Source organism: Somniosus microcephalus, chromosome 20, assembly GCF_052327205.1.
Source record: "Somniosus microcephalus isolate GS21.2 chromosome 20, FLI_Smic_1.0, whole genome shotgun sequence".
NCBI lineage: Eukaryota > Metazoa > Chordata > Chondrichthyes > Squaliformes > Somniosidae > Somniosus > Somniosus microcephalus.
The window spans coordinates 82,509,383-82,523,619 of NC_141006.1; positions in this window are offsets into that span (position 1 = coordinate 82,509,383).

The following is a 14,237-nucleotide window of genomic DNA, read 5'->3' on the forward strand; positions in this document are numbered from 1 at the left end:
GATTGATCCTTTCAGACATTTCTTAAAACCTACCTCTTTGATCAAGCTTTGGCCACCTGTCCTATTATCTCCTTCTGTGGCTTGGTGTCAAGTTTTGTTTGATAATCGTAGTAAAACATCCAAAGGCGCTTCACAGAGTGGTTCTTGTTGTTCAGATGACATATTCCAGTCTTTCACAAAATAAACACGAGCAGTTTGAAGGCAATGAATCATTGTGGATTAACCCAGACACAGACAGTAAGCAACAGGTAAGCTTCAGTTATGCCCAGCAAACAAATGTACCCTTGAGAAAATCCAAGGTAAACATTCCCGCTTACAGCAGAAGGGTTTACTGCTGTGCATTTCACAGCCGTCCTGATGAAGGAAATGAATCGAGACTGGAACACTAAGCCTCATGTGAACCTTTGGACAGCATTGGATCCAAGGATGTGTAGATGTGCCTATTCTGCTAATTCATAAATTATTCCTTTCATGACCTCAGGACACCCCAAAGTGCTTTATAGCCAATTATGTACTTTTGAAGTGTGGTCACTGTTGTAATGTAGAAAACGAGGCAGCCAATTTGCACACAGCAAGCTCCCACAAACAGCAATGTGCTAATGACCAGATTATCTGTTTTTCGTAATGTTGGTTGAAGGATAAATATTGGCCAAGGCACCAGGGAGAACTCCCCTGCTCTTCCTCGAGATAGTGCCATGAACTCTTTTCCATCCACCTGAGAGGGCAGACAGGGCCTCGGTTTAACGTCTCATCTGAAAGACGGCACCTCCAACAGAGCAGTGCTCCCTCAGTACTGCCCCTCCGACAGTGCAGCGCTCCCTCAGTACTGCCCCTCCGACAGTGCAGCGCTCCCTCAGTACTGCACTGGAGTGTCAGCCTAGATTTGGTGCTCAAGTCTCTGGAGTGGGACTTAACACAGAAGATAGGAGCAGGAGTAGGCCATTCGGCCACTCGAGCCTGTTCCGCCTTCTGACTCCGAGTCGGTGTGTAAATGTTCTGCTGTGAAAATGGAACTGGTGCTTTGTGTTTGCAATTTCCTTCCTAGAGGAGAAAGAGTTCTGTAACGATTCACTGGATAGTGAAACATTGGAGGGCGGGGGAGGGAAACTGCGTAGTCCATTCTTTCACAGTGTTACAATCTTATCTGGTTTTGACTGTATGTTGGAATAGAAATACAGACCAGTTATTTTGGTGTAACTCCACTAGTTTATAAAGATACCTCAGGCTAATATAAGTTTTTTTGCTACAATCTCTTGCGGCTTTGACCTGTCTAGTGCTTCTTCTAAGGCACGGCCAGCTAACTAGTGACATCACGTTATTTCCGAGTTTAGTTTGGACCCTATTTTTAAATCCACCTGAATGAAAAGTGGGGGATGGAACCTAATCCAATAAGTTCCAAACTACAACTCCCTTAAAATGCATTTATTGTTAACGTACAATAAGGGGTTCGGCTCTTTGGTTGAGAAGTAAGAAAAAAAACACAAATTGAGCCCTTCAAGTCCCACTCCAGAGACTTGAGCACCAAAATCTAGGCTGACACTGCAGTGCAGTGCTGAGGGAGTGCTGCACTGATGGAGGTGCCGTCTTTCGGATGAGACTGAGGCCCTGTGACTGATAAAAAGGATGATGACGTCACACCTGGATGACTGTCAAAAATTCTAACTGACGCGAAAGAGGTGTTCCAACAAGGACTTGGGACTCTAAAAGGAGTAACGGCAATGATAAAAATCGAAGATAACGCAAACCCAAATTTTTTTAAGGCTAGACCGGTACCTTACGCGATCCACCCAGCCGTTGAAGCAGAGCTGGAGAGTCTGGAGCATTCGGGTGTGCTGTCCAAGGTGGACTGGAGCGAGTGGGCCACACCCATCGTTCCTGTAATGAAGAAATCATTGAGCAGCACGGCGAAGAAGGTTCGCATCTGTCACACAAATTCCCTGATGGTTCAGAGAGGCCAATAGCCTTTGCGTCGCGCTTGTTAACCTCAGCCGAGCGTAACTATGCCCAGATTGACAGGGAGGCCCTCAGCCTGGTGTGCGGGGTGAAGAAGTTCAATCACTGTCTGCACGGGCAGAAATTCACCCTACTGACTGATCATCAGCCCCTGGTCTCCATTTTTAACCCAAGGAAGGGCGTTCCGGTGATGACGGCTCAACGGCTGCAAAGATGGTCACTTTTTCTAGGGGCACATCAGTACGACATAGAGTACAAGGGTACGAAACAACATGGAAACGCTGATGGGTTGTCGCGCCTACTGTTGCCTACGGTAGAGGAAGCACCTGCAGTGGACCCTGTTGAGATATTCCATGCGACCATAGTTGAATGTCTACCTGTTACAAACTCAAGTATAGAGAAGGAAACCCGAAATGACCCGACACTCTCTCGGGTCTATGATTTGACGGTGAAGGGATGGCCAGCACATGGCGACTCACTGTTGCCAGCATTCTCGCCAAGGAGAGAACAGCTGTCAGTGTGCCGGGGGACCTTGATGTGTGGATCCCGAGTGGTAATTCCACCCAAGTTGAGAGATAGAGTGCTCAATGAGCTTCATGAGGGTCATCTGGGAGGGGTAAAAATGAAGAGCCTAGCCAGGGCGTTTGTGTGGTGGCCGGGAATCGATAAAGAAATCGAGGCTATGACCAAGAGATGCACAGGATGCCAGAAGGTCCAAAACGCTCCACCACAGGCCCCGCTACATCCATGGGAGTGGCCCTCATCTCCATGGCAACGGGTACACATTGATTTTGCTGGTCCATTTATGGACTCAATGTTCCTAATCGCTGTGGACGCCCATTTGAAATGGCCAGAGGTCATCAAAATGTCCTCCACCACCACGGAGAAAACTATTGCAGTCCTACGGACCATCTTCGCCAGGAATGGCTTGCCAGAACAGATTTGCTCCGACAATGGGCCACAGTTTGTGTCAGAGGATTTCCGGAGGTTTCTGAGGAATAATGGGGTGAAGCATTACACATCTGTCCCATATCATCCAGCCACAAATGGATTGGCTGAGAGGTTTGTTCAGACCTTTAAAAAGGCCATAAAGGCAATGCATAATGACGACATACCACTACAACACAAGGTGGATAATTTCTTGTTTGCTTACCGGAATGCGACACATGCAGTCACCAACCAAGCTCCAGCCATAATGTTCTTCAACCGAAGGCTAAGGTGTCGCCTGGATTTGCTCAAACCAAACATAAGACGAGATGTTGAGGACAAGCAATTCCAGCACATAAATGAGAAGCCAACCAGGAGCTTCAAGATAGGGCAACCAGTCTTGGCCCGCGACTACCGAACAAAAAAATGGCAGTCAGGAATGATATGCACACAGCAGGGACCACTAATGTACACAGTGGACGTTGGAGAGAGCATCGTGAGACGCCATGCTGACCAGATTCTAGAGTCACAGGAACAAGCCAAACCCATACCACGAGCAGGTGCACCTGGTAATCAACCCGAAGTACAGATTGCGTCTACCTCAGAAGCAGTGGTATTGGAAGCTGACGAACCAACCAATGACAATGAGCCAGAATCAACTCCGCCGCAAGAACAGGATACTCGAGAAAGGCGCTATCCAGTCAGGATCAGGAAGCCTCCTCAAAGACTGAACTTATAATAAATGATTATTTCAGTTGATGTATATAGTACAGAGAAAATTGTAATTGTAATTAGTTATTATTTAGTTGTTAAATGAATGTTATGTACTGTTTATCTAAAAGGGGAGGAATTGTTGTGTATGTACCTTTAAGAGAAGAACTGATTCTATACTGCAGTACCGGCAGTGACCACCCCTGTATATAAAGCCATAGCAGGCTTCTGTATTTCAGTCTTAAGTTACCCTCTGTTCAGTAAATACCTGTTTTATTGTTCTCCTGCAGTCGTGTATTATTTATACTCGGACATTACACTGGCGACGGGCAGGTTCGAACTCACCTGCAGTACTGCATCACCTCACGGGGATCTTTTCCCTGAAGAGAAGCTTCTTGGAGGTCGAAGTCAGAATGGCGGGCGTCGACCGCGGGCAACCGCCCAGGGATCCATCGGAGAGTTGCAGGGGAGGCTGTGGAGAGCTGGGCCTGGCTCCCCAGTCGAGGTGTTCCAGCAAGTCGTGCTGGTAGCAGGTAGTGCGCTGACCCTTCCGGACTGCGGCGGGCTCGGGCTCGATCGAGCGGCTCTGCAAAGGGGCCATGCAGCATCGTCGGGAGGAAGAGAGAGAGAGAGGGTGGAGCGCACAGGGCGCGGTCGGTGCTCAAGAACAGGGCAGCGTGGAGAGGATAGAACGTGGGGAAGGAAAAGTGAGATGCGCCGAAGCCGCGGGTCACCGCCATTACCCTGTAGAACGCTAGGAGCAGCGTGGCAGCAAGGGGAAGAAGGAAAAGCGCGGGAGGCGCCATTTTATTCCATTGGGGAAGAAGGAAAAGCGTGGGAGGCGCCATTTTATTACATTGGGGAAGAAGAAAAAGCGTGGGAGGCGCCATTTTAAATCACCCAAGATGCCGAAGAGTGGCAGTATCACTGCTTTCGACAACGAGGTAGAAGACTGGACCACGTATGTGGAAAGAATTGGAGTGTACTGCAATGCCAATGAGGTGGCCAATGGAAAGAAGGCGTCGGTATTATTAAATTTGATGGGCGCGAGAACGTACGGCCTATTGCGGAATTTAATTACCCCAGCTAAACCAATGGAGAAAAGTTTTGAGGAGATTGTTAATATCTTAAAGGAACACCTAAACCCTACACCGCTGCTGATAGCAGAAAGATTCAAGTTCCATAAAAGAAACCAGCACAAAGATGAGAGCAATGCTGACTATCTTACGGAACTACGCAAGTTATCGAAGCACTGCCAGTTCGGAGCAGGACTGACAGATACCTTGCGGGATAAGTTTGTCTCGGGCTCCAGAGTGAAGGAACCCAGAAACGACTACTTTCGGAAAAGGACCTGACGCTAAAACAGGCTTTCAGCGTGGCAGTATGCTACGAAGCAGCAGCACGGGAGCTGCAGAAATATAACAGAAACCACAAGAATACCGCGCTAACGAAATGGCGTATGGAGCAGAAAAGTGCTATCGCTGCGGCAGAACAACCCATGATCAGAAGGACTGCTGGTTTAAGGACAAAGTATGCAGGCAATGTGGGAAAATGGGACACATAGCAAGAGTCTGCAGGCCGGGAAAGAAAACCAACACTACAAGAACTACTAAGGAAAAGTACAAGAAAGTAAACAAATTGACAGACAGTAGTTCGGAGGATCAGGAGAGTGATAAGGACTCCAGGAGCAGGAGACTAAGTTGTCTAAAGTTACACAACGTGATCACAAAGGAGGATCACCGAACCATTTGGGCCACCCTCATGATAGCAGGGTCCCCAGTAAAGATGGAATTGGACACAGGATCAGCCCTAACTGTCATGAATCGACGAGACTATGAGCGGCTATTCTCACACATACCTTTGAAGGACACGTCCATTGTATTGAAGACATACACGGGGCAAAAAGTCTACCCCAGAGGAAAAATAAGGGTGCCAGTTGAATACAACGGCAAGGAAACACAGAAACTGTATCTATATATACTACCGGATGGAGGACCACCACTATTGGGACGTGAATACCTGTTTTATTGTTCTCCTGCAGTCCGTGTATTATTTATACTCGGACATTACAGGCCCCGTCTGCTCTCTCAGGTGGATGTAAAAGATCCCATGGCACTTTTTCGAAGAAGAGCAGGGGAGTTATCCCTGGTGTCCTGGACAATATTTATCGCTCAAACAACATAACAAAAAAAAAACAGATGATCTGCTCATTATCACATTGCTGTTTGTGGGAGCTTGCTGTGTGTAAATTGGCTGCCGTGTTTCCTACATTACAACAGTGACTCCACTTCAAAAAATACTTCATTGGCTGTAAAGCGCTTTGGGACGTCCGGTAGTCGTGAAAGGCGCTGTATAAATACAAGTCTTCCTTTTTTTAAAAAACAAATATAGCATTTAGATCAGTGTTAATTGGCTTACCATAATCTACCTCTTCAAACCCTATAACCTAATCATATATCCACCTTCATTTGTGGCTATCAGACAATATATTGAGTGGATTATTTAATGAATCTTGTTTCTTTTAGATACAGGCTTCAATTGTTGTGGCACTAACTGAAATTGGTTTAATTCAGCACAGAGCAGGGCTCACTCCTAGAAAGAAAGAACTTGCATTTCTATAGCACCTTTCATTACCTCAGGACATCCGAAAGCACTTCACAGCCAATGAAGTACTTTTGAAGTCACAATATAGGAAACATAACAGCAAATTTACACACAGCAAGGTCCTGCAAATGCAATGAGATAATGATCTGATGTTGGTTAAGGGATAAATATTGGCCAGGACACCAGGGAGAACTCCCCTGCTCTTCTTTATTGTATCCTTGTACACAAATCACTGAAAGTTAACATGCAGGTACAGCAAGCAATTAGGAAAGCAAATGGTATGTTGGCCTTTATTACAAGAGGATTTGAGTATAAGAGTAAAGACGTCTTACTGCAATTATATAGGGCCCTGGAGAGACCACACCTGGAGTATTGTGTACAGTTTTGGTCTCCTTACCTAAGGAAGGATATACTTGCCATAGAGGGAGTGCAACGAAGGTTCACCAGACTGTTCCTGGGATGGGGGGATTGTCCTATAAGGAGAGATTGAGTAGACTAGGCCTATATTCTCTAGAGTTTAGAAGAATGAGAGGCGATCTCATTGAAACATACAAAATTCTTACAGGGCTTGACAGGGTAGATGCAGGGAGGATGTTTCCCCTGGCTGGGGAATCTAGAACCAGGGGTCACAGTCTCAGAATAAGGGGTCAGCATTTTAGGGCTCAATCCTAGAAAGAAAGAACTTGCATTTCTATAGCACCTTTCATGACCTCAAGACATCCGAAAGCACTTCACTCAGAGGATGGTGAATCTTTGGAATTCTCTACCCCAGAGGGCTGTGGAGGCTCAGTCATTGAGTATATTTAAGACAGAGATCGATAGATTTTTGAATATTAAGGGAATCAAGGGATATGGGGATAGTGCAGGAAAGTGGAGATGAGGTAGAAGTTCAGCCATGATCTTATTGAATGGCAGAGAAAGCTCGAAGGACTAAATGGCCTACTCCTGCTCCTATTTCTTATATTCTTAAAATTACTGCCATGGGGGCCTTTTACGTCCACCAGACAGGGCTTCGATTTAACATTTCATCCAAAAGGCAACACCTCCGACAGTGCAGCACTCCCTCAGTACTGCATTGAAATGTCAGCTTAGAGTATATGTTCAGGTCTCTGGAGTAGGACTCGAACCCACAATCTTCTGCCTCAGAGGAATGAGTGCTACCACTGAGCCAAGCCTGGCACTTCCTGACTGGGGTTGCTCATTACTGGACTACAACATGCGTGCACCCACTGGTACTGGAAGAACATTCTGCCTTCGCTCTTTAATTTTGGTGAAGAATGTGTTTTCTTTTCGCTAACCCTTATAAAAACAATATAGAAGAAGATCTTGCAGTCAGTCTGGGAACAGATCCGATTTGCTGTGCAGAGCTCCTCTTGCATGATATCACTAGCGTGTGCTCACTTGCCTTTCCCTCCATATGTGGATTATATTCAGGGTTCTGCAGAAGACCTTGTAAACATTTTTTTAAAGAAAATGCATGAACACATCTAGAGGCATCTTCGTGACATTTGCACAAACATGACCTGATGTAGATTACACTGAATCATAATATCGAGCAGAAAGGACTCTCACAGTTCCTCTCCCTCCTCAAACAAAAACAATGTTTGCCAAATACCTTTACATGAAGACCATGATCTTTTAATATTCAAAGTATAAGGTTCCTCTTAACTTCAGAGTTCCATTCACTGACCTTTCCTTGCAGTTTTATCCCATCTTCTACTGAAGCTATTGAGTCCTGCTGGGGTGCAGTTCCATCGGCATTGATCACCTTTCAGTATCTTGTCCAAGTGACCATTCTTCCTGCAGGTTATCCAACTATTGAAGGCATCACAACTGAGCCCAATCTGTCCTCACCCAAATACTTATCAGCAGGGCTCACTAAATAGAGGTTCTAGGAGTGGGAAACTTGGCTGTTTTTTCCCTCTTCCTAGTACAGGGTATTAAAACAAATTGTACTTCCCAAAGTACAGCCCTGGTTAAAACCAGTTATCTCGGCATAGACTAATGTTTAAACCTGGGTCTTAATAGATCAACACCATGCATCATGGTGCCTTTACCCACTAGGGCCACATTCTCAAACTTGTAAAGTATTTAGGTAGCTCGATACATTGAATTTCTAACGCAAACTTCAAGCCTGTACATAGAACATTATAGATAGAGCCATATACCTTCTGCTTTGTCAGAGATCGGAAGTGTTATAGTGGGAGGCCGCTACATTTAACCTCTGCTTTTTTTGGATTGGGCTGTAAGTACATTTAATGCATGAACATTCTTTCTACTTGTGATTTAAAAAGACTGCTGATTTCAAAATCATTAATGCCCAGGGATATTACAGAACCCTGCTTGTTTCTTCCCCGTGAAGTCAAAGATTTCCATTGCATGATGGTGGGAGTTGAAGCTAAGTGGCTAAGTGTTGTAAAACAACCAAAGCTTCAATGTATTTCTGGGGCCCTTAATGGTTCAGTGGGCATATACGCTGAATCGTGCTGCGACTGAGGTATAAGAACTAGGAAGATTCAGTGTCTGGTCTGTGCATAGCTAGCATGTCTTAGTGGAGGCACTTACCCCGCACCCCCCTCTTTGGCTTTTGTGCCCGTGGGCTAAGAAGGAAAACCAATTCTGCCAAGGTTCCTGCTCCTGACCATTACCCTGTGATCCTCTTTGGGAAATGCAAGTGTGTAAGATCAGCTTCTGTTGATATGGCCTTAAATAACATTCCGATTCTCACTGGGCTCACATGGGCATTTGCCGGTCACGTTGGGTAGCAAAAGGCTGGAACCAAAATTTGACATGGGGCAATGATTTTTGGGGGCGGAGACCCAGAAAAAAATTCTGATTATGTTTTGACAAATCGGCATTGACCTCGGCACCGGTTATGGACACGGCAACGGCACACCCAGCCCAGTCAACCCTGCAAAGTCCTCCTCACCAACATCTGGGGACTTGTGCCAAAATTGGGAGAGCTGTCCTGACATAGTCATACTCACAGAATCATACCTTTCAGCCAATGTCCCAAACTCCTCCATCGCCATCCCTGGGTATATCCTGTCCCACCGGCAGGACAGGCCCACCAGGGGTGGTGGCACAGTGGTATACAGTCAGGAAGGAGTGGCCCTGGGAGTCCTCAACATTGACTTCGGACCCCATGAAGTCTCATGGATTCAGATCAAGCATGGGCAAGGAAACCTCCTGCTGGTTACCACCTACCACCCTCCCTCAGCTGATGAATCAGTACTCCTCCATGTTGAACACCACTTGGAAGAAGCACTGAGAGTAGCAAGGGCACAGAATGTACTCTGGGTGGGGGACTTCAATGCCCATCACCAAGAGTGGCTCGGTAGCACCACTACTGACCGAGCTGGCTGAGTCCTGAAGGACATAAGTGCTAGTCTGGGCCAGCGACAGGTGGTGAGAGAACCAACACGAGGGAAAAACCTACTTGACCTCCTCCTCACCAATCTACCTGTCGCAGACGCATCTGTCCATGACAGCATTGGCAGCAGTGACCACCACACAGTCATTGTGGAGACGAAGTCCCGCCTTCACACTGAGAACACCCTCCATCATGTTGTGTGGCACTACCACCGTGCTAATTGGGATAGATTCAGAACAGATCTAGCAGCTCAAAACTGGGCATCCATGAGGTGCTGTGGGCCATCAGCAGCAGAAGATTTGTATTCCACCACAATCTGTAACTTCATGGCCTGGCATATCCCTCACTCTACCATTCCTACCAAGCCAGAGGACCAACCCTGGTTCAACAACGAGTGCAGAAGAGCATGCCAGGAGCAGCACCAGGTGTACCTAAAAATGAGGTGCCAACCTGGGGAAGCTGCAACACACAACTACATGCATGCTAAAAAGCGGAAGCAGCATGCTATAGACAGGGCTAAGTGACCCCACAATCAACGGATCAGATCAAAGCTCTGCAGTCCTGCCATATCCAGTCGTGAATGGTGGTGGACCATTAAACAACTAATGGGAGGAGGAGGCTCCAAGAATATCCCCATCCTCAATGATGGTGGAGCCCAGCACATGAGTGCAAAAGACAATGCTGAAGCGTTTGCAACCAACTTCAGCCAGAAGTGCCGAGTGGATGATTCATATCGGCCTCCTCCCGAGGTCCCCACCATCACAGAAGCCAGTCTTCGGCCAATTCGATTCACTCCACGTGATATCAAGAAATGGCTGAGTGCACTGGTTGCAGCAAAGGCTATGAACCCCGACAACATCCCGGCTATCGTGCTGAAGACTTGTGCTCCAGAACTAGCCATACGTCTAGCCAAGCAGTTCCAGTACAGCTACAACACTGGCATCTATCCAACAATGTGGAAAACTGCTCAGGTATGTCCTGTCCACAAAAAGCAGGACAAATCCAACCCGGCCACTTACTGCCCCATCAGTCTACTCTCAATCATCAGCAAAGTGATGGAAGGTGTCATCGACAGTGCTATCAAGCGGCACTTACTCACCAATAACCTGCTCACTGATGCCCAGTTTGGGTTCTGCCAAGACCACTCGGCTCCTGACCTCATTACAGCCTTGGTTGAAACATTGACAAAGGAGCTGAATTCCAGAAGTGAGGTGAGAGTGACTGCCCTTGACATCAAGGCATTTGACCGAGTCTGGCATCAAGGAGCCCTAGTAAAACTGAAGTCAATGGGAATCAGGGGGAAAACGCTCCACTGGCTAGAGTCATATGTAGCACAAAGGAAGATGGTTGTGGTGGTTGAAGGTCAATCATCTCAGCCCCAGGACATCGCTGCAGGAGTTCCTCAGGGCAGTGTCTTAGGCCCAACCACCTTCACCTGCTTCATCAATGAACTTCCCTCCAACATAAGGTCAGAAGTGGGGATGTTTGCTGATGACTGCACAGTGTTCAGCACCATTCACAACTCCTCAGATAATGAAGCAGTCCATGTCCGCATGCAACAAGACCTGGCCGACGTTCAGGCTTGGGCTGATAAGTGGCAGGTAACATTCGCGCCACAGAAGTACCAGGCAATGACTATCTCCAACAAGCGAGAGTCTAACCACCTCCCCTTGACATTCAACAGCATTACCATCACCGAATTGCCCACCATCAACATCCTGGGGGTCACCATTGACCAGAAACTTAACTGGACCAGCCACATAAATACTGTGGCAACAAGAGCAGGTCAGAGGCTAGGTATTCTGCGGCGAGTGTCTCACCTCCTGACTCCCCAAAGCCTTTCCACCATCTACAAGGCACAAGTAAGGAGTGTGATGGAATACTCTCCACTTGCCTGGATGAGTGCAGCTCCAACAACACTCAAGAAGCTCAACACCATCCAGGACAAAGCAGCCCGCTTGATTGGCACCCCATCCACCACCTTAAACATTCACACCCTCCAGCACCGGCGCACCATGGCTGCAGTGTGTACCATCTACAAGATGCACTGCAGCAACTCGCCAAGGCTTCTTCGGCAGCACCTCCCAAACCCGCGACCTCTTCCACCTCGTAGGACAAGGGCAGCAGGCGTATGGGAACCCCACCACCTCCAAGTTCCCCTCCAAGTCACACACCATCCTGACTTAGAAGTATATCGCCGATCCTTCATTGTCACTGGGTCAAAATCCTGGAACTCCCTCCCTAACAGCATTGTGGGAGCACCTTCACCACACGGACTGCAGCGGTTCAAGGCGGCGGCTCACCACCGCCTTCTCAAGAGCAACTAGGGATGGGCAATAAATGCTGGCCTTGCCAGCGACGTCCAGATCCCACAAACGAATAAAATAATATATATAATTTGTAATATTGCAGGCCCTATTTAGGTCTGCAGGGCCTGAAGACAGGAAAATGCCTCTGTTGTGGGGCTGCCAATTCTCCAGGATTAGCCTGGAGTCTCCAGAAATTAAAGATTAATCTGCTGCGAGCAAACCCGGGAGAAATATCATCATCGGGATTTTCCATTTGTTTGAATGCTTTCGTTTATTAGTTATATAAATATTGGAGATGGGAATAAAGGCTGTTTGACCATTCTAATAACTAATGACCCTTGTGCCTGCCATAGTTGAATAGCTGTCATTGTATGCAAGGTGTGAGATGTGGGTGTGAGTGTTTGTAGGTAGAGATTGTTGGGTGAGTTCTGGGGGTGTGGTCCTTTGGGCAATGTGTGAAGCTTGTGGTACAGATGGTGGTATGCAGCATTTGTTGAAGCATTCAATCACCCTGACTACCCGACTGAGGTGGATCTACCATGAGCACACCTGCTTCAGTCCTCCAGCTCCTTCTCCTTGTTGTGCTTCTCCTTGCTGAGGCAGCTGCACAGCCAGCAATGCTGAGACTGAGGTGCTGCAGCATCAATGAACCTCCCCTTTAAGTACTGGGAAAAGCCTGTGGCAATGATGAGTTGAGATTAGACTGCATCCCATATTGATTCAGCCTTTGAGTGTATAACCACTGAGCTAAGCCTTTAAGACTTGATTTAGCGCCCCAATCATTTCTTTGAGCAGTGAGAATGAATTTTGTGTGCAGCCTAAAGCATTAGTGGCTGGCGCTAAGTCTCAAACTTTTCTAAAGATTCCTGGGCTATAATGAATTTCTAGCCCAGCCAGGGGAAACAACCTCTCAGCATTTACCCTTTAAGTCCTTTAAGAAATGTATATGTTTCAATGAGATCACCTCTCATTCTTCTGAGCTCCAGAGGGTATCGGCCCAATCTCCGCTCTTGCCGTTGCTGATTCAGGCTGAGGTGTAGCTCTGGACGCCCTCTATCCCTTCACACAAGTAGTTAACCCTCCTCAGTAAGATTTGGCTGTGAGTGTCAGCAGACTCTTTGAATGTAGAGGAAACCGCAACCAAAACCATGTTCCAGTTCTCACACGAGTCCTGAAGGAGGGTTTCGACCTGAAATGTTAACTCTTTTTCTCTCTCCACAGATGTTGCCTGGCCTGCTGAGTTTTTCCAGCATTTTCTGTTGTTATTTCGGATTTCCAGCATCCGCAGTATTTTGCTATCATAATCAAAAAGGCAAATGGAATGTTGGCCTTTATTTCAAAGGGATTGGAGTGTAAAAGTAGGGAAGTCCTGCTACAACTGTACAGGGTATTGGTGAGCCCACACCTGGAGTACTGCGTACAGTTTTGGTCTCCTTATTTAAGGAAGGATATACTTGCATTGGAGGCAGTTCAGAGACGATTCACTAGGTTAATTCCAGAGATGAAGGGGTTGACTTATGAGGAAAGGTTGAGCAGGTTGGGCCTATACTCATTGGAATTTAGAAGAATGAGAGGTGATCTTATTGAAACATATAAGATACTGAGGGGCTCAACAAGGTAGATGCAGAGAGGATGTTTCCCCTCGTGGGGAAATCTAGAACGCGGGGGCACAGTTTTAGAATAAAGAGTCGCCCTTTTAGAATTGAGATGAGGAATTTCTTCTCTCAGAGGGTCGTAAATCTGTGGAATTCTCTGCCCCAGAGAGCCGTGGAGGCTGGGTCATTAAATACATTTAAGGTGGAGATAGACTGATATTTGCAAGATAAGGGAGTGAAGGGTTATGGGGAGCGGGCGGGGAAGTGGCTTTGAGCCCAAGATCAGCCATGATCTTATTAAATGGCGAAGCAGGCTCGAGGGACCAAGTGGCCTATTCCTGTTCCTATTTCTTATGTTCTTATGGCCAGTGCCTGACATCAGTTGTCGGGAAAGTGCTGGAATCCATTGTTAAGGAAGTGGTATCAAGTCACTTAGAAAATCATAACATGATTAGGCAGAGTCAACATGGTTTTATGAAAGGGAAATTGTGTTTGACAAATTTATTGGAGTTTTTTGAGGATGTAACTAGCAGGGCAGATAAAGAGGAACCAGTGGATGTAGTATATTTGGATTTCCAAAAGGCATGCGATAAGGTGCCACATAAAAGGTTATTACACAAGATTAGGGCTCATGGGGATGGGGGTGATATGGATAGAGGATTGGTTAACGGACAGAAAACAGAGAGTAGGGATAAACGGATCTTTTTCAGGATGGCAGGCTGTAACTAGTGGGGTACCGCAAGAGTAAGGAAGTCTTACTACAAT